Below are 21,826 nucleotides of genomic sequence, written 5' to 3' on the forward strand. Positions count from 1 at the left end.
ACTGCAAAGTGTCCATTCAAACTCACCCGCTGACAGGGTGGAGTTTGAGCCAGGAGAGAAACTGAAACTTTCCCAGACCGAGGCAGGGCAATAAAAACCACAACCCAGCAACATTTTATTTATTCTCAAGTATTGGAAAGGTTTTTCTCCAATAACTAGGGCCCCTCTCTACAGACACCAACTTGTAAAGAAAACAAAAACTATCCAGTGCAAGCAGCTCTGATCTGGATAAATAACGTTCCACTATTTTCCTACAGTGCACATTCCGTTTTGGCACAAAGAAAATTAGGAAGGGCAGTGACATTAAACGAGTCATTTAATTTAGGAGCGCGTTAGCGGCCATTGGAATCTGCACTCCTCCCAGTTATAAGCAGTTGGATTGTAGTAGGCCCTTCGGGCCATAATCTAGCATCAGGGCCCTATTGTGCAGGGTGCACAGAGAGAGAGTTTACTATCGAAGTAAATTAAAACCTATGGCAAACATGCAGTGTTTTTACCATGTTATCTTCATCTAGAGCAATGTATTTATGCAATCCCCCATTATCTGAGCACCCCACAAACTAATAATGCATTTGTCCTCACTACTTACCTGTGACTTAGGGCATTGATATATTATCCCCCATTTGTAGATGGGAGGAGAGGCACAGAGAGCTTAAGTGACTTGCCCATCATCACACAGATAACCTGTAGTGGAGCAGGGAACTGAACCTGGATCTCCCATGTCACAGATTAGCAGCCTGGAGCATCTGCCCTCTTCCTCCCACTTGATAGCTGGTTTCCCTTGTGCCACATGCAGCAGCAAAATGAAATCTAAAAAAGGGACCACCTTCTCACATGGTCTGTCTACCTAAACAGTCAAAGAAATCAACTGACCTTTCAGCCAGGAATAAGCAAAATTCGCTTCTTGGACTAGAACTTTCTACTCATAATGGTTACGCCAACGGCATTTCCTACAGCGGTACATACCGAAAAAAACCCAGAGACCATCCCTGGTGAAATACACAAGCCTTTCTCTGTGCCTATAAATAATAGATTCTGAAGACCTAAATTGCATTACTTCCAGCATCCACGCTTGCTCATTCTAATGCCTGCTGGTGCATTTTTAGCACAAGATAAAGAAGAAAAACAACAGCTCACAGTTGGATTTGTCCAACCCTTTGCACTTGAGCAATAATACCTGGCAGAGCAGACTGCAGGTCTCGATCAGTGGGGTGTGTGAAATATTTAAGTTAACAAATTGAAATACTTTATCCCAAGACTTTGCTAAAAAGATGCTGCCAACTCTTGTATCATTTAAAAACGTCTACTGGTGCTGCTGTCGCATTACGTCAGCCCAACAACTAACAGATTTGTGAGGAAGGATGGGCTTCCAGTTAAGGCACAAAAGTCTGGTCGTCAGGAGCCCCAAGTTTTATTCCCAGCTGCTGTGCCAGTAATATCCTGTGGGACTGGACTGGCTTCTCTGTCCCTCTTTCAAGACCAGTGATGTGGGAATAATACTTGCCCAGTTCATCGGGAATTGTGAGGCTTAGTTCATTAGCGTTTGTAATGGGTTTTGAGATCCTTAGGTGAGACCGTGGAGAAATGTGAAGAAGTATGGGGAATAAAGGTCTGATACACACAACTCTGCACTGTATTCAATGAACGTCTCACCCAATTTGAGCCTCACACCCAGGGCCAGCTCCAGCTTTTTTGCTGCCCCAAGCGGCGAAGGAAAAAAAAAAAAAGAGAGAAACCCGATGGAGCTGCCGCCAAAGTGCCGCTGAAGAGGAAGAGAGGGAGCGAAGGACCCACCGCTGAATTGCCGCCGAAGACCCAGATGTGCCACCCCAATAACAGATGGAGTGCCGCCCCTTTCTATTGGCCGCCCCAGGCACCTGCTTCCTTCGCTGGTGCCTGAAGCCGGCCCAGCTCACACCCAAGGACGACTCACCTCCAATCAATCTGGCTTACCTTGGAAAGGTCATATGGGACAAGTCACATGATAGTTTACAACATGGCCACTAGTCCCAGTCCCAGCGATGCTTTGTAAACCAATTCCATCCGAACCTTCGCAGCAAGGTTTGACAATAGGGAAAATGGAGTTTGACTGAACTTTAACCTTTCTGACTGGAAATTTGAAGTGTCCGCGTAGCTTTAAGCTCAACCCCATTAAGGGATGCCAGGGCTTTGCACAGCAAAGACTTTAAATGGACCAGGTCGTAAAGTATTAAGATTACATTGGTGGCAGCTAATGTCATTTTACTTATACAAATTACATAGCTGGATCCTGGTTACTGCACCTGAATAACAGGTCATCTTTGATTTTAGAGATGGGGAAATTGAGGCAAAAAGCAGGAACTTGACTTGCCCGTAGTCACCCAGCAGACCAGTGGCAAAGCTAGGAACAAAAGAACCCAGTCCAGTGCTCTATCTACTAGACCACACTGCCCAGCCTAGGTTTCTGCTCTTGGATCCTCCAGCTCAAGCAAAAAGAGGAATTTTGATCTCATTGAAACAAGCTTTTCAACTATTTCTTTTTAATTGCAAGATTCATGGCTAAGCTGCACAAAAGAGAACATGTATTTGCTTTGGGATCCTAAGAGGTGATGACACTCACGGGAATAACCTAGCACAGACTATCCGGAGTCAGATCAGATAATAAATCAGAGTTGGACAAGAACTGACTTATCTTAAAATTCTCCTCTTTCCACCCATAAGAAAGCCTTTAGTGCTGCCCTCGGAAACAGAGGCTGGGGATTTGTGTTCAGTTGGTGGGAGAGAGTTGCCCAGCTAAAGATGCTTAATTACTCGAGTTTAAGTTTCTTTAGGGAGCCAATTTTTCAATTGCTAGAATGAGATCGTTCTTTTTGCTGGAGCTTACTACTTTATTACATCTTCTTTTAGCATCACACTTTGTGCAAATACAGCCCCACTTAGCCTGAGGATCTCAAAGCACTTTTCAAACATGAATGCACGTATTCCGATATCAGCCCTGTCACACTCGCACAATGGTCACCATTCAAAAGAGCTCTTGCCTCCCACATAGTGGTATTTGAGATCTCACAGATTTGCCCTGTGCTAAGAATAGGAAATAACGAGACATAGCCATGCGGTTACTTGGCAAGTGATGATTTTCTCATGGGGACTACCCTAAATAGTATTACAGCCATTTTACAGATGGGCAAACTGAGGCAGACGTGGCTTGCCCAAAGTCACATGGTAAGTTTACGGAAGAGCCAGAAATAGAGTTGAGGTCTTCACTCCTGGCCTTGTGGAACAGCCGCAAGACTAACATCGCCAAATCTGTTCTGTATGAGGGAGCCCACAAATCTGCTAATGCATGAATTAAAAGAAAGTCCTCTATGAATTGCTCCAACTTTACCCCAGCGTGGTATAATATCTGCTCTCCATCCTGAAATCCTAGATGTTTATAATGCTGCTGCTAAGCTCTTAATGTTAAATACAGTAGGACCTTTTAGCAGGAACTAATACTATACACACATAAAAACTACAGTAGGATTACAACTTGAGTGCATAAAGGAAAATTCACATAAACACGTTAGCTGCTTATCTCTGTATTTGGGACTTTTCTAAATGTTTTGCTGACTCCATATGATGAGTCTCAGTCTGAAGATAATCAGAGCTTTTTTATTCATTTATTTATTTATTTTGGGGCCTCATATTTGAAACTGGGCAAAATCAATTCAGGAAGCACAGATGCACCCATGCACGAGCATATTTGTCTCTTCACCAGTAGAACAAACATGCAAACCACGTGCAGTCAAAATTGGGTCATCTAGCATGGACTCTCTCTGCCAACTGGCCCGGGTTTTCTGCAGCACACGTCCAAGTACAAAGTTTGTTACTCGCTCGCAGCAGACAGGATACAGAACTTACATTTCTCTACCGTCCACCTCAAGAGATCCCTGACTTAACTGGCATCTTTCCTATCCAGAGATCACAGCATCAAGGCAACATGGGTCAGCAGCAGCCATGAATTCTAGCCTGTATCAAAGCTATATAGTCACAGGCAGAAGAAAGAGGTGTGGTCTGAAGTTGAGGGAGTCCGACATTCACATCCTCCCCTACCAAGCAGGCTCCTGGGTCAGACGATTGTTCAGTCACATTCCAGTCTCGTAGGTTGGACCAAGAAACATGTACAGTCATGGAGGGAGAGGGGGGAATCTCAGCACTGTTTGGATATTTCCTACTGTGAGTTGTGACCGGTCAGTGCCTTCCGAAGGCAAAAGGAGAGTCTTGCCCTCCCTTGGCATGGCTCAAAGAGAAGATGTGTATTGGCAATGCAGTGCTGTAGGAGGCCCTGATTTCAAAACCGCTGGGTGGCAACCTGGAGATGTCAACTACCTGGTACTAGCTACCAGCTCCTCCCTGACTACTCCCAGATACTTGGCCACCAAGGCCCTGCCTTACATGCTGTGGGAGAAGTCCCTGCAGCTCAGGGAGTGCACTGAGGAGACGTGCCCCATCTTCCATACTCCAGTCTTGCCATCAGCCAGCAGCTCCTCTCCATGACCAGCACTCCTGCTGCCAGAGGGCAGCCCATCCCCCTGGGGCTATGCCCCGCTGTTCTGAGGCTGGGGGAAAGACCCTCTGCAGAATGAAGTTGTATTGTGCCACGAAGTCAAGCAGGGCAAAAAAGCACCAGTCCCTTCCCGACCAGCATCCATGCCCCACACAGCTTCAGTGCTGCTAGCAACAGTGTTCCAGACAGGAGACTTCAGCTCAGTCCAGCTCCCAGCCCACCCAAACCCCACCCCACCCCACCCAGTGATCATCTGGAAAACTTCCCAGATTCCACATCTGCTCCTCTAACTTATATCCCTGAGGATACAGCTAACTAGGGAGGCAGCGAGGGTGACTGCGCTGATTCATAGCGAGACGACTACTCTGGTTCAAACCATCGTGGTAACCCCCACACCTGCCCCTCCCAAAAACAGAAGGCTGGTCGCTAGCAACTACACGCCGAAACACCTGCATTTGCCGGTCGGCTCTGCACAGCACAGCGACGGGTGCGACGCTGCTGAGCTCACTGCGTGCCAAGCCACACTCCAGCGCCTTGACAGCAGGTGGATAGGAAGAGAATTCAAAGGGGAAGGGGAGAAAGTCCACACATAAATGTTAAACAGCTTTTCCCTTTTTGTTCATTCAGCCTCACCTCGGGACTCAGGACCAGCTCTTCAGCTGGGGCAAATCAGTGGAGCGAGGCCCATTTACACCAGCTGAGGATTTGGCCCTTTGGTTATTCGTGATAAAGAAAAAGGCCCTCTCTTCTGGGGGTTTCCCAGTTCTCTGGGGGTGTCAGTTCTCCGGATCGGGTAGGGTTGTGTTGTGTTCCGAGCATACTGTCAGCACTTAATAAGAACAGTGATACATAAATAATAAACTCGATTTCTGCTCAGTCTATGCAGGATGGGAGCCCAGAACACAGTTGAAACAATACTTGTGCCAGAACCAGGGAAAAAATAATCACGGAGTCGTTCTCCAACTACTGTTCTTCAACCCCCTTCTCTTCCTCCCAGGTATCAGGTTGGAGGATTGTATTAATTAGCCCCGGATATTTGGGTGGGATGAACCCAGCACGAAGGCAGTCCCAGCCCCTCTAGGAGTAGGAATAACTAAACAGATGCAGAAGAACAAGCCTGCAGAGCCAGCAATCGTGTGCACAAGAAGCTTAGCATCAAACCCAAAATGCATCACATCGCCCACACTTTAACAACCCTCCTCTCAAAGAGATGCCTGTACAGAGAAGCCACTGAACGGAACAGCTAGCAGCCCGCATCCAGGGCCGGTGCAACCACTAGGCGAACTAGGTGACCGCCTAGGGCGCCTAGTGCTTGAGGGTGCCTAAAAGCCCGCTCAGGCGAGGAGGTGGAGTGGAGGTGAGCTGGGGCGGGGGGGGGCGCGGGGAGGCCACCCGCAGTACCAGGGGCGGGGGGACGCACAAGGGAACCGCTCCCCGCCCCAGATCACCTCCACTCTGCCTCCTCCGCTGAGCACACAGCCCCCGCTCTAATTCTCCTCCAATTGGCGCCGCAAGCCTGGGAGGGGAGGGGAATTAGAGCGGCGCCAGCGTGCTCAGTGGAGGAGGCGGAGCAGAGGTGAGCTGGGGTGGGCTCCCAGGGCGGGGTTAGCTGTGGGGAGGGAGGTAGCTGCTGTGGGGGGGGCTCCCCAGGCCAGGGGGGCGGTGGGCTGGGTTAGCTGCCGCGGCGGGCGAGGTTAGCTGCCGTGGCGGGGGGCTCCTCTGGTGGGGGTGGGGGGCGTGGTTAGCTGCCGCGGGGGGGAGAGGTTAGCTGGGGGGGGGCACGCAAGGTGGAAGTTTCGCCTAGGGCACGAAACTTCCTTGCACCGGCCCTGCTTGCATCTCTCGTGTCCGTGGTAAAAATGAAGAAGCTTCAGTATTTGAAAGATCATCAGTTCAACAGCCAAGTGCTGAGAGGGGAGCCCTCCATTTCGCACTTCACGCTCTGCAGAGATGCAACAGCCAAGATACTGACCCAGGCAACCTATCTCCCCAGCTTTCTCAGCTCTGCAATGCAGCTTTCTTAAACATTGAACAAGCCTGCTGCTCCTACACCACCTGCCAGTGCCAACGATGAGATAGTTTTTACATTGAAAGCCTAATGCCATTAATCTGGTTAAAGAGAGCAGGCTTTAAAGCCTGTGCCTTCAGCTAAACACTGGATAACGTCACATCTGTAGCAGATTTTCTTTTTCTTTTTTGAGTAACTGTCTGGCAAACAAATAAATCGAACTGCAACGCAGGTTCTGGGCTGAATGGTTTTGTCATCACCAAAGAAGAGTTTTCAAACTTGAACAGATCCAAATATCCTCCTGTATCAAGCTGATGATTTTTAAACTAACCCACATTTGTGGTCCTCTCGGCCTGGGAGAATGCGTTCATTTCGATCTCTCAGCAGCGTAACGGAGTTTGAGAAGGCAAAGGAAGGCGCCGCAGAATTGTTTGATAGATCCCCTAAGTTGAGTTCTCTGCAAATTCATCCCAAATGGCAATTCTGCACGCTTGTGGGGTGTCAGCCAGGAAACCAAGTACACTATTATGAAGCTCGTTCCTTCCAAAAACTCCCACCCTCCCCACACAGCTTTGCCCTTCGTTTTTTGGCAGGAACTTTAAAAGCACTCTGAAAAAAGAGCAGAAGCAGCTCTCAGCAAAGTGATTCTTCTCCATAGATTTGCTATCCAGGTGTTCCTTCCATTCCACGGCATACGCATGCTCACGCCCACAATTATCTGCTCCAAGGGTTTTCTAATCCATTTCTGAAGAGATGGTCTCAATTAGCAATTAAATATGCCATTGTCTCACCAGTCCATCTACACGTGTATTTAACAGGTTTCATCCTACCAACAGAGCATCCTACTTGAATTCAACTGCGCGACTTCACTATCAAGACTGCACTTCCCAGCTTAACGTGTGCTCACCAAAGCCCATAGCGCATGGACTAATGACACCACATCCACTGCCAAGTGACGGTCAGGGCTGTAGGATCGCTCTGTACAGAAGGCTCAGCACAAAGGTAAACTGATTGAGCAAACAGGGCTAGCAATGTAGCACACTTCCCCTGCGATATTACATGGAAAAATCCATACACACAGAAGGCTAGAAGTGATTTGGATCCAAGCTCCATATTACCTAAAAGCACCCAAGTTAGAGGGGTTTTTAGGTAACAGAATCTGGTTTTGACCCCTCTGATATTTTCAGAGATGGGCCAAAATATTGTTCTGATGGGTGTCACCAGGTGGCGCTGTTACACATAGTCTTCCAAGATCTTTTTCTTCACGTTCAAGCAAAATGTTCAATCTTGGGGAAATATGCTCTGTGGTATTCTTAGTTTTATAATGCAGAGGATCTGGTTAGAGAGCTGTGCAAGTAGCAAGATATCGTAGTTTGTTCTCTGCTTTGGCCTCTGATTGGAGTCAGTTCTTGAGGCAGAGTTGTTCCCTGAGAACTGGGCATTGTTTGGGGCTGAAATCCCTGAAATAAGAGATGGCTCTGCATGCTGTTTGACCCTCTCTATTCCAGGACTGGTGCACATGTGTAACTAAAACAAGTTCTCTTTATCTATATATATTTCAATGACCAAACTACTCCCCTCCAAAAATTAGACTGGTAAAAGTAGTTTCCCTGTGGTATATACACTATATCATACCGTAGTTGTGCATATGAATTGAGCTAGGTACCATATATATAGGAGATCTTTTGATACATTCACCATATATTAGCCTACATTTCTTGAGTAGAGCAATGAGATGGAGAACTGAAGCCCTAATATATAGCACAAGCTTCTCTTTAACTAGAAAGGCATTTAAAATATTTGTTCATGGGGAGGGGAGGCTTAAATTACAGAGCAAGTTGTTTACCATCTTGAACAAGTTTTGTGCGGCCCCACTCATCCCCACTGTCAATGACCTTTCCTCCCAGGAGCTAAGTGGTAAGAATTGGTTAGCGACAAGCTGAGGAACAGACCCCAAACTATTAAGGCTGGTGTATTTTAGCATCACAGCAGTGACCCTATGGTTAAGACTATGAAAACCACTCCATTCCAACTCCTTCCCAGTAGAACTTTCTCAAATGAAAACCCCTTTAGGACAGCAAGGGATCGTGCTTTGTCTCCGCTCAGCGAGAAATCATTTTAGAAAGTTTGGGCTGACTGGGAGAAGTTGATTTTGGATCACACGGCTGGAAGTAGCCATGGTGAAGGGTTTTGTTGTTGCTGTTTTTTAAGAAGAGCGAGATATGTTCCATTAATCTGAATTCAATTGGTGTAGCCACGTCAAACCCAGTTCAGTGGAGCCACACCAATTTACACCACATGAGGATTGGGTGCAAACAGTCTATTGTGGGCACTTTAACTGTGAATTTCTCCGGTGCTGTAAAGATAAAAGTAAAGTTTGTTTGCAGGAACAGCACCAAATAACCTCCCTGGTTAATTCTCAGCAGATGGCAATGTCTCGGGATCATTTCCCAGAGCCACTTGAATGGAGGATTCTGTCCTTTTCAGCAGCCACTAACAGAGAGCAGGGGGGGGAGGAAGGGAGGAAAAAAGATTTATAGACTCAGGCTTTAAGGCCAGACAGGACCATCACGATCATCTAGTCCAGTGGTTACCAACCGGTCCATCGCGATAGGGTTGCCAACCCTCCTGCAGCCAACCAGGGAGTTTGGCCACTAACAGTCCGGCAGCACAGCAGGGCTAACGCAGGCCCCCTGCCTGTCCTAGCCCTGTGCCGCTCCCAGAAGCAGACACCATGTCCAGCAGCAGCTCCTGGGGGGGGCGGGAAGGGGCAGATGGCTCCGCACACTGCCCCTGTAGCTCCCATTGGCTGCGGCTCCCATTCCTGGCCAATGGGAGCTGCGGGGGCGATGCCTGCGGACGGGGGCAGCGAGCGAAGCCACCTGTTCCTCCCCATGGCGGCCGCTTCTGGGAGCAGCATGGGGTCAGGGCAGGCAGGGAGCCTGCCTTTGCCCTGCAGTGCTGCCCACCAGGAACCGCCTGAGATAAGCGGCGCCCAGCCGGAGCCCACACACCGAACCCCTCCTGCACCCCAACCTCTTGCCCCACCCGAGCCCCCGCTCACACCCCAACTCCCAATCCCAGCCCTGAGCCCCCTCCTGCTGCACCTTAACCCCCTCCCAGAGCCCAAATCCTGAACCCCCTCCTGCATCCCAACCCCCTGACCCAGGCTCAGCCCAGAGCCCCTCCCACACCCCACACCCCGCCCCAGCCAGGTGAAAGTGAGTGAGTGTGGAGGAGAGCGAGCAACGGAGGGAGGAGGGATGGTGTGAGCCGGGCAGGAGCGTGGCCTCGGGGAAGGGGCGGGGCAAGGGTGTTTGGGTTTGTGTGATTACTGTTATTTCTACATTTTCTTTGAGGTAGAGCCTGGGTTGCACTTAAATTCAAAAAGTGATCTTGTGGTTAAAAAGGTTGGAGACCACTGATCTAGTCTGACCTCCAGCACACTGCAGGCCACAAAACCTTACCCACCCACTCCTGTTCACAGATCCCTAACCTCTGACTGAGTTACTGAAGTCCTCCACATATTGTTATTTGTGTTTCTGTACTGCCTAGGAAGCTTAGTCACTGACCAGGCCCCCATTGTGCTAGGAGCTGTATAGACACAGAGCAAAAAGACAGTTTTTGATTGACTGCATCTGTGGCTCTTAGGGTTACCATACGTCCGGATTCCAAAAAGCCGGACAAGTCCGGGAAAATAGGGAGGGGTTGTGGGGCTTGAATCCGGGCTGGAGCTACTGGGGCCGGAGCCACTGGGGCTGGTGCTGCTCGGCCGGAACCGGGGCCCGAGCCGGGCCCGAGCCGCTGGGACCGGGGTTGGGGATGCTTGGCCGGAGCCGCTCGCCCAGGGCCGGGGCTGGGGCTGGGCTGGAACTGCTTTGCCGGAACCGGGGCCCGAGCCAAGCCAAGCCGGGCCGGAGCCGCTGGGACTGGGGCTGGGGGTGCTCGGCCGGCACCACTCGCCCAGGGCCGGGGCCGGGCCGGAACCGCTCGGCCGGAACCGGGGCCGGCGCCCCAGGGCCCGAGCCGGGCCGGAGACACCGGGGCCAGAGCTGCTCGGCCGGGGGGGCCGGACTGGGCCGTGCCTCCTTGCGCCCCCCTGCCACCACCCCAGCCCCAGCTTACCTGCTGCTTGCCTGTTTCAGGCTTCCCGCAAACATTTGATTCGCAGGAAGCAGGGGAGGGGGAGGAGCAGGGGGCGGAGCGTTCAGGGGAGGGGTGGTGTTGGGGCGGGGACTTTGGGGAAGGGGCGGAGTTGGGGTGGGGCCGGGGTCGGGAAGGGGTGGAGTTGGGGGCGGGGCCCCGTGGAGTGTCCTCTTTTTGTTTTTTTTAAATATGGTAACCCTAGTGGCCTCTCTGCGGAGCCTGCCAATTAAGCTGACAGCAGGTGACTTTTTTTGGTTCACAGTGGTTTTTACGAGGCGGGGAATAGGACCACACTCATTTCATGTAGCTCCAGTCCTCAGGTACCCACTGGAGTTTCCCCTTTGTAAGCCTTACAGGGATTCTTGCCATTTTGTAAAAGTTTTACAGCTCTTGGGTTTTTGGGATCAAAGTTTTCATTGCTATTGATACACCCTCTGCGACCGAGCATGATGTCAGAGGAAAGAGAGAAATCAGGGTGTCAGATGGTTTGATTTCTTACACTAACAAAAGAAATCTTTAAAAAATTAAGGGAATTAGTTGGGGAAGTGGTCTGGACTGAAGAACTCAAGGATCTGAATGTGGAGGAGGCCTGGAATTACGTTAAATTAAAGTTGCAGGAACTATCTGTAGTCTGCATCCCAAGCAAGGGGGGGGAATCGTAGGGCAGGTTGCAGACCAAGCTGGATGAGCAAGCGTCTCAAACACGTAAGCAAGGTGGCGCTCATCTCCCGGAATCTGATATAATATGGAGCCAGGCCCCGTGCTGGAGGAGACAACAGTTAAAGGTTTTGACTTCAGTGGAGTCATTAAAGAGAGCTGTACTCTGGGCTACATTCCTGGTAATGAGATGAAACCTCAGTACTTTCAAATTAATTATAATAATATTTTGAGGACCGTAGTGCCTAGGATCTTTCAGCATGGACCAGGACCCCACAGTTCCCCAAAGAATTATACTGATGTGAACCCAGGATAGAGGTGATTTTATTCTTAATTTTGGGCACGACTGATGTCCAGCTTCATGTCTGATCAGTTGATTTGCAGAAAACCCCAAAGGATCTAGTTAGGGAGAAGGATTTCTTGTAGCTAAAGAACAGAACGGGGACTGAAGTGACCAGACTTCTAGTGCCAGGGTGCCACCAGGTTCCCATGTGACAGCAAGGAATGTGTCCTGTGTGACAAATGCACCATGAAACCAGTGATATACCTGAAGTCCATCGATGATATTTTAAGCCTCTATCCAGAGGATACAACTCCGTCATAGATTTCCACCACAACTTCACCCACCACGGCCCATCCATTAAACTCTCTCTGGAGCTCTCCCACACCAGCATCGACTTCCTGGACATGCTGATCAGCTTCAACAATGGAACCCTACAGACAACTATACACAAGAAACCCCTGGATTCCCACACCTGCCTTCGTAGACCCAGGAACCACCCAAACACACTAAGAAATCGGTTATCGACAGCCCGGCACTCAGATACCACAGAATGTGCTCCTTACACCTTAACACACTCAGAATCTCTCAAACATGGACACTCCACTAGAGAGGTAGATCGCATCATGGAATAGACACCCCAATACCCCGAGAGAACCTGCTTTGATACAGAAATGAAAGTCCGTCTGACAGCACACCCCGAGTTGTCACCAACCACCCCACACTGGAACCCCTATGGGGCACCATCAAACAACTACAACCCATACTCAATGGGGACCCTATTGAGAAAAATCTTTCCTGACCCCCCCCCCCCCCCCTTCTGGCCTTCACACAACCCCCCAACCTCTCCAGGCTCATCATCAGAAGCCAGCTCCCCACAGACCAGGACACACCAACTCAAAGCAGCACCAGGCCCTGCCAGAACAACAGACGCAAAACCTGCAGCCATAGCTCCAGTGCTACAATGATCAACAACCGCCACAACACACCTTTTAAGATCCACGGGTCCTACACGTGCCTATCACATAATGTGGTGTCCCTCATCCAGGGCACTATGTAGGTGAAACCAGACAATCACCGCGCTCTCAAATGAACTCACACAGGAAAATGATAAGAGACAAGAATACCCCATTACCGGTGGGTGAACACTTTCCACAAAGCAATCATTCTACATCTGACTTATCAGTCCGCATCCTCCAAAGGAAACCTGCACAACACTGCCTAAAGATGAGCCTGGGAGCTTAAATTCATTACTCTGCTAGGCACTGAAAATCACGGACTGACCAGAGACACTGGATTTATGGCTTATTACGACCATCTGTAACCCACTAACCCCCCTTTCTGTTCTAGGACTAGAAGGGTTTTAATGGGCCACTTCACCTTGAATGGTCCCCTAGCATGGTTGTTAACTACTTACGCTGAGTTATCTGTTTGCGATTGTACTTAGCTGGGACACTCTCCGCACCCTTCCCAGATTGGAAGGAAAGCTCGTCTCTCTCACCAACCGAAGTTGGTCCAATAAAAGATATTACCTCACCCGTCCTCCTTCTCTCTGGCAGCAAGGAAGTCCCAAGTGGCCCCTGATTTCAGGTGCCCAATTAGAGACAGCTGGAGCCCAATCTGCAGAGGTACGAGCACCCGCAGCTCCCATTGACTTCAGCTGGAGTTGGGGACGCTGAGTACCACCCCACCCCCCACCCCGTGTCTCAAAGCCCCCAGAAAGCGAAGGATCCTCAATCAGGGGTCACGCTGGACGATTCTGTCCTTGATCTCTCTGTGCCTCTGGTGTGCTTGACAGTAAAATGGGGATGTTATCCCGTGGGGGTGGGCTGCGAGCAATTGATTGTGATCCACAGGAAACAAGCACTGCAGAAGTGCGAAGGACCATAAGTAATCACCAGCATCAGAACCCCTGCAGACTAGAGGACTGTCTCCATCAGGCTACAAACCCAGCCATCTCTACGGGCTCCTGAACTCTAGCACCCTGAGTCTGAGAGGATTACAAGCCTACAATGCAGCCACCGCTGGATCAATTCTCTGAGCTTGAAGGACAGCAAATGTGACGGCCGTTCAGTTAAATAACAGGACGACTAATTTCATGGCTACTCTTGCTGAAAATCGCTGGAACGCTGCCCAGTGCGTCTCTAACTGTGCGACCACAAGGGTGTAACACGACTCCCAAAGCACTTGTGCAAAGGTATCGCTTTAAACAAAATAAGCCCGGCTCCCATAAATATCCCTCAGGGGCATTCAGATCTTCGCCACCTGTTTTCTGCCCTCCTGTTTTCTCTTTGTTCCTATTCAGATTCACAGGGACCCAATAGGGATCGCAGTGCCAAGGAGCATCCGCCTTCAAAATAAGCCTCGGTGGATACTGGTCCTCTGTCCTACTGTCCTCTCCTTGCTGCCTCGCCGGGCTTTAATCTTCCTGCATTTTGCATACCAAGTTCTGCAGAAAGCAGCTCTGCGGCAACAGATTTTGGGGGATAAAACCCTGCCCGTACACTTTGTTTTATGGGTATCCCACTGATGGGCATAGGTGACTATATAAAGGCAAGAGAGACTATTAGGCCAGGTCTACACTACAGACCTATGTCGGTATAACTACATCGCTCGGGGTGTGAAAAATCCACATCCCTGAGCGACGCAGTTATACCGACCTTAACCCTGTGTAGACAAGGCTATGTCGATGGGAGGGCTTCTCCCGCTGCCATAGTTACCGCCTCTCAGGGAGGTGAATTACCTATGCGGACAGGAGAGCTCTCTCCCGGTGCGTAGGAGCATCTTCATTTAAGCGCGATGGCACCGATGCAGCATTTGATGTGTAGACCTGCCCCAATTCTGCTCGCACTTCCAGTGGTGTAAATCAGAAGTAGCTCCACTGAAATCTTATTCACGCCAGACCAGCTCCCCTGAAGTTAACGAAGTAACGCCAGTGTAAGACCAGAGTCCAGTCCAGAGAGATTTAGCTAATTCCCCTTTCCATACCCCCATCGCTTTTGTTTAGCTAATGCCTTCTTGTCGCCATTCGACTACATTTACATAGCATGCGACATGCGGAAAATGTCTTTTTCCAGTCAAAGTTTCCTGTCAGTCTCTAGACAAAATAGAACAAAGGCAGCTAAGCTGTGGGGAGCGGGACATTTTATTTAAGCTGTGCAGTGACATTTTTCAAGTAACTCCTTCACAAACCAAACATCATTATAACGTTGTCATGTGAATTTTCTCCAGTTGATTAATAGCAGGGAAAACAAAACAAAAAATCAGTCTTTGGTTCATCTGACTGATCTGTGATTGCTAGGTCTTGGGATCTCTAGCAAGACAATAGTACGGTGTAATTTAAGCCTGCATTATATTATTAAACCTGATGGCAGCATTATAGTTACTTATATCAAAGCTGTTGTGACAATTCTGGCTCTAAAGCACTGTTCAGATGCAGTTCACTGCACGGCTATAATGCACCTCTCTGGATGCTAGCTCCTGCAGAATAGCGAAGGCACCACGGTGAAAGGAGGGGGCGGGGGAAATCACTCACAGAGCACCTGATGCCTGCCTAGAGCTGCGAAAATTAATTGCCTTTATTTAAAAAAAAAAATGTTCAGCAAAATGAAAACTCCAAAATCAGGTTGACACTGGATTTGTACAGGGAGAAAAGATTTGGAGACAAATGTTCAAGAGGGCCCCGGGAGCTGTCTGTCTGCGGAGGATTTGTGGGCGCATGTTTGTCGACACAGATCGGGTAAATGCACCCGCAAACCAGGGCACTGTACCCCGGGGTGTGTGCCGTTACGGAGGGTCTTTTGAAAAGGGATCTCTTGGCAATATCTGGCTGCAGTGAAAAGCGGTCTCAGATACTACCGTAATGGAAGCCACATCAGTATCTCAATAGCTGCCTTTCAGCCCCAGTGACCAGGAAAATGATGCGAGATCCAAGACCACAGAAAAAGAACAAATTACAAGTAGAAGGAGAGAGAAACCTCAAGTGCCTTCCAGGAACTGACTTTTCCCTTCTCTGGCTTCCAGCTCCCTGTTGGCCCAGTAGCAATTTTGTCAGAGGCGGTCTTGGGTCAGATATTAAAACAATCCAGAAATATAATCCTACTGCCTAGACTAGAAATCACAGCCTGATGGTGCAATGACTGTCCACGGAGGACAAAGCCTAAAAGATGGCAACATTCAGTTGATCATCCCTGGTGATCCAGTGACCAGCAAGGTACAGGTCTGTTTAAAGTTTACGCACCTCTGCAGACCACTAGGAGGATTAACAGAATCTTTATCCCGAGATCAGCGGCTGGAATGAAGCCCACTAGTCCATCAGACTCAGGGACTTTAATCAGCCAAGCTAACGCCCCCGGGGAGTTGAGTTTCCCAGGGTTTGTGCCAGAGGGTAGGTGGGATGAGAGGGTGTGGCGGGGACAGGATCAGCATTTTCTCTTTCAACACCCAAAACACACAGAAGCAAAAATGTTTAATTTCGTGCAGATTTTGCCCTGACCTTCCCCCATCAGGATTCATCAACAGAGCAGTACGTGGGCAAAAAGGGGGCCACACAAAAACATTCTGATTCCATTTCAAGAATCCCCAAATCCTAAGCCCTGTTCGCAAAGTAGGAGCGAGGAGAAAGAGCTATTCCTGAACATGGCTGCAGCAAGGCATTTGTTGTGCTGGGGTACCTAAACGCCAGCCTGGGCCTGAGGGGGTTAAAAGGCAATACGGGGCCCAGGTAGACCCATCCCTCCAGGCCTGCCAAGCTGCAAGGGCAGGTTAAAAGGAGCCCAGAAGCCCAGGCAAGGGGGGGAGGGGTAGACAGGCTATTCCAGAGAATTCTTCCCCAGGAAGCCAGACAGAAGGTGGAGCCTGAGAGGGGACCACAGGGTGGGTAAGGCCCCCAGGCAGAGCCTTCTCCAACCATCACCCCCTTGGAGAACCAGCAGGTCCTGCTGCTTTGGACTGAGAGATCATAGGTAGGAAGTAACCCAGGGTGGCAGACTTAGACTTTCCCCAGAGAAGAATCTGCCAGTGCTACCTCCCACAGGGCTCTCTGGGGAGGGAAGCCCTGGGTCCCCCTACCATACCTCACTTAAGGGCAAAGTCCCAGATGCAGCAGGGGAGGCCCAAACACTCCCAGCCTAGGGTTCGGAACCAGGCACCGCTACTGCCCCCCAAGAGAGAGACAGAGGGTGGAGGTCAGATGTGCTAACCTCCAAGCACCCTATCACGTTATTTTCCCAGCCTCACAAACCCACCACCATAATTAGTACCAACTGTGACCCTTGTTCACAATTTCATTGAGAAGCCAAGAAATGACTAGAGATGGACTGGGAAGCACCACGTTGAGAGATGTGCAATTGCTCAGACGCCTGCCTACTCAAACATGAAGCTCTCTGCTTGCAGTGATTCATTATTACTGCTAATTAGCACTAATGATGATGGTAGTTTTCATTACACAGATACCTGTGTACCAGGAACAGACTGAAGACACTCCATAAGGATCAACAGTTGTCAAATAGTAACTTTTAGTCACCACCAACTTGCATCCTATTCAAAGTGATGATGAAGGGTTGAAAGAGTCACATGCCATTTTCAGTCCCATGACCAAGGCAGCCCCTCAAATCACTCCTTTAAACCAAAAGAAACTTCAGATCAATGATAGTTATTTTCCCAGTCAACTACATAGACTCCGTTCCTAACCAACGCGTCCAGCCCATGCAGTTTCTTTCATCTTAATAAACTTAAAATCAGCGGGAATTTAAATTTACACACACACCACACACACACACGCTCACAGCTGCAAATATTTGCTCATATCCAACTGCAAGGCTAGCAACAGCCAACCAAATTCCATCCTTAAACTCCCCAGAGGCAAATGAGGCACCATAGACAGCAAGAACCAAAAATCTTTTCAATTCAGCATGTCTCTTTTTTGTAATACCTGTGAATTGACAGACATTACAAAAAGAGAAATTATTACTGGGAAATATAACTCAGGTACAAAGCATGGATATTATTTATATCCAGACCAGTTCACGTCTTTCTCGCTCACACACACAAAATACTTCACAGGTAACAGACACACAAACCAAAGTTGCCATTTTGTTGAGCATCCTCGTCTCTCACTGGAGTCAGTGGGAGTGGAGGAAGCTCGGCAGAAGACTCTAACCTAGGGCAGCTTGTGAAGTTAGAGGAGCCATTAGGTGTCTATATCACTCCATAGCATCTTTTTTTTTTCAGGAAAAGAAGCCAAAAATCATTGAGACCAAGTCCAGGTTCTCTGGGTTTAGGGATATTTTGAGGCCTAATTCAGGTAATTTATTACCAGCCTACTGCCCTACTCCATTGCTTTGTGCCAGTGCCAAATATGGATGCTGCTTTTCATTTATGTGAATTTCATGCTGTTGAAAAGTGCCAGATTCGAGCCTGGAATCTCCCGTTTATCCACAGGCCAGGCAACATCAGTCTAAACTTCCCCAGTCCTGCCCCTCACAGCTTGACCTGGACAGAGGGGAGTTTAATATCCATGTCCATTCTGACCTCAGATTCTCTACTGAAGCTACCATTGGGGTCCAGATGTGTTACAGATATCTATCCATCAGGGATATCCCAGGGACAGCAAAGGGCTGATGTGAACAGGTGACATGGAGACTGAAGAGCTCATGCCCCATTACCAATTGCTGGAGCTATGGAGTGCTACTTCTGTGGATGACCAAGAGGATGCTGGAATTAGCCAACAGCCTGCTACTGGTTCAGGGTCTCTTTTCCAGAGATGCCAAAAGATATCAGAGCCCTGCAGCAAACAGCAGCCTGGCGAGAGAGCCCACAATGAGGGCAGTTAAAGGATTAACTGAGCGTGTCCATGCTAGCATAGAAGCACTTGAGATTCAGGGATTGTTTCAGCAATTCCTAATTCGGGCCTAAGCCTAAAGCCCTTACTCTGTTTTACTCCACCCCCGTCCCCGAGGAAGGTCTGAACCTAAACCTCATGAACTGCCCCTTATATCACAGCTGAATAGCACCAGGAATCCCTAACAGCCGATGAACAATGTGTCCTCCAATCCATCCCAGCATCAAAACATTAACAAGATCTATTTCCATGCCATATTACAGCACAAGCTCCGGCTATAAGTAATTAAACCCAATTATTCATCTGTTCTCCTCATCATATCCACTGTGGAGAATTCTCCTCCAAGCTCTGAAAGCACAATCTCACGGGGGGGGGGAATCAGTCTACTCAGTGCACAGACCTGTTTCCAGGAACGGCATAACACTGACAAAGTTCAAAGTATAGAAGCATTCGGGTGGAGCCATCTGGTTCAGATTTTTAAGTGGCAGACCAAACAAACATTAATAGCTGAAACCCAGCTATTTGGTCCTTCGATTTTATTGATTTAAATACTGCCTGCTGGCGAGCAAGACAAATAAAAAGGCACAGAGAAGTTAGATAACCCTGGCCTGATTTTAAATTACCTCGTTATGCTATAAGACTTAGCAGCATTACCACATTCCACTTGCTTTACTGCAGTATTTTGCCCACGGGAGTTAGGAGACTATGATCTTGATGGTCTTTTTTTTTAAATGCTCCATACAAGATTTGTACGTTCAGGGCGCGTGGTGGAGGAGATGCACTAGCAGAACAATTGAACCAATTTGAGAACTACCGCATTAAAAGCCTTGGCTGAATAGGAGGCTAAGAGACCAGGACCACTGCAACACACAAATCAGACTAGTGAACTCTCAGTTCCAGCAGGGACGGGTAGGTTTCTACATCGCCACCCAAAGTTATCGTATTTTAAATGCCGTCGGGTTTGCCGTGATCAGCTCTGATACAGTAACTACTGTTCGCTCTGTGCAATGTTAGCGCATCATTTGCTGTTAGCACTAAAATAGGAAGGTAAGAGATATTTGGGGTATTTGGGGTATTTAATAAAAAAATCTAAGTTGCTGGACAATTTCCCCCTGCACTGGTCACCATGATCACTGCATAACCACAAAATCCATGATCAACATTTCTTTGAGACAGAAAATAGTTAATTCCCGGTATATCCCTCTGTCTACATTAAACTAGAACAACACACTACAACTTATATGCAATTGGAGAGGTGAATGCTAATTTCACATACAAGTCCTGTTCTTTTATATAATCTCAAGCTTTGTGAAACCAGTTTGTTAAAATATAGGATTGGGTGGGGTTTTCTTTTTTTTCCTTTGTTTTCCAAACAAAAACAAAGCTTTTGATAAAAACACCAGTCCTGCCCTCTAGTAAAACAAAATGGTCACATTAGCCACATCTGCAGTGTTTTACCTCCCTGGAAATAGTCATAGAGCAGAAGTAGCCTAGCTCTGAGGCTGCTGACCAGTTTACATCACGTCCATTCTGAAACTTTCCCTACATCTCTCTATTTGCTAGGCGTCCCCCCACATAACAGAGGATCGGGGGGTGCAATGAAAACATGCGGTCAGCTGCTGTCAACGGTTACATAAGAATTCTTTTTCTTTATGCTATTCCATTAAGCCCCCCAAACTCACCACCCTTAGGACCATGAACTCTGCAACATTCTCACCATGGCAACAATCTTCTGTCCCTCCAGAAAGACAAGCCAGCCAGCAAGTGGCAGAGACACTAGAGAAACTGCAAGGAAATTGACACACAATTGCTCCTGAAATCCATGCAGGATTACCCCCTGATCTGCTGACTTTGAAAATCCAGTGCAATCATTTAAAAAAAAAAATCAAGTCTCCTGTTTCCTTAGACCGCACACATTTTTTCATAGATACTTTTCCAAGGGCTAATGCCCCACCCTTAGCACTTCCCCAAATCTCAGATCTTTAGTCTCCGAAGTGAAAGACTCTTGTTCATACCTGTCTCACGCCTGGAATATTCAAAATATTGGAGTTTAAACCTTGCCAGAGTTTTGGTACAGACGACAGGCGCCATCCATCACTCACTCTTTTCCTTACACTTCAACCCAGATCTTTATTTTTACACTTGTTTAATATTTTAGCTACTAGAGATTATTTGCTTCCCTTCCTCTCCTGCCCCCCCTCCCCCCTCACCCGACTCACTTTAATTTGAGGGGCTACGGTCTCTTTTTATGAATGACAATAGTGAAAAACTCTTTTAAAAAAATAAAGCCTCCACGGTTGATCTCTAGCAAACACAACGCGGATTTCGCCAGGTTCATTCGAGCGAGATTAACCCATGAATTACTGACGTGCTGCAAGGTTCATTTTCTGTCACAAAAGGCATTTTGTCTGGCGCACCCAGCATCCTCCTCTCCGGCGAGCAGTTTTAAGCCCAGGGCATCTTTTAAAGAGCGAGCAGCACATCCCAATGGTGCGCAAAGGACCCGGACTACGGTACCTTTCCAGACGCCAGTGTATCGAGCGCGCCCGCCCCAGGGCAGACGGGGGACCCGCTCCCGTCTGAAATGCCAGGGTTAATGGACAGGGGGGCTAGCAGACATCTCAGGCAGGTTACAGGCGTTCAGCTGGGGATCCTCCCCCGCTCCCCATTTCCAGGGGGGAGCCCAGCTCAGCGCGCAGTGGCTGCTGCAGGGATGCAAGAACAAAGGCACCAGGCAAAGGCTCCTAGACAAGTTTGGCCAGCGGGCGGCTCCCCTGCAAACTAACGCCCGAGCCTCTCCCCCGCACCACCCCAGCGGGGACAGCACCGAGCCCACCGTCCCCACCCGCCCGCGGGGTAAACAAACCCTCGCGCCGCGCCGCGGACTTACTCTCCAGCCGCGGCCAGCGAGCCGGGTCTGCAGCCGAGCGGGTCCCGCCCGCGATCGCTCGAGCCTGGCGGGCGAGCCCGGACTCTGCGTGGGGAGAAGTGGGAGCGTTTACCTGGGAGCCGCGAGTCCCTGCGCCCGGCCGGGAGGCTCCGCGGAGTTGGCGCCGCTTCCTCCCGCAGCGCAGCGCAGCACGGCGCAGGCGAGAGCGGCTCCAGCCCACACCCCGCCCGGCGCCCCCGGGTCGCGGATCGGGGACCGGCTGCAAGGGGCGGGGGTGGAGCGACCTGCCCCCAGACCGATTCCAGCGGGGAAGTCACGCACGGGGCGGGGGGTGCCCCCAAAGCGGTGGATCAGCGGCGCTGCCCCGGAGCAGCCGGCGCTCCTCCGGAAAAGCGGGAGTCGTGTGTCCCCCCCCACACGCCCCCTGAGCCAGGCTGCTGGGCTCGGGGACGTTTCACTGCCTGGCCCGGCTCCTCCAG

General features: G+C 49.4%; 1 protein-coding gene across 6 annotated transcripts in view; it reads right to left on the bottom strand.

The window, feature by feature from the left end:
• RPH3A (rabphilin 3A) overlaps positions 1-21,561 on the bottom strand; it is a 114,992-nt gene extending 93,431 nt beyond the window's left edge. For 2 of the 6 annotated variants that reach the window (XM_034791334.1, XM_034791329.1), the window contains exon 1: positions 21,460-21,561. The gene's annotated coding sequence lies outside the window, so the exon portion shown is untranslated. The other 4 variants (XM_034791335.1, XM_034791331.1, XM_034791330.1 and 1 more) reach the window with 4 other exon arrangements.
• Positions 21,562-21,826: the final 265 nt, after the last annotated feature.

The sequence above is a fragment of the Trachemys scripta genome, chromosome 15, assembly GCF_013100865.1.
Source record: "Trachemys scripta elegans isolate TJP31775 chromosome 15, CAS_Tse_1.0, whole genome shotgun sequence".
Classification (NCBI taxonomy): Eukaryota; Metazoa; Chordata; order Testudines; family Emydidae; genus Trachemys; species Trachemys scripta.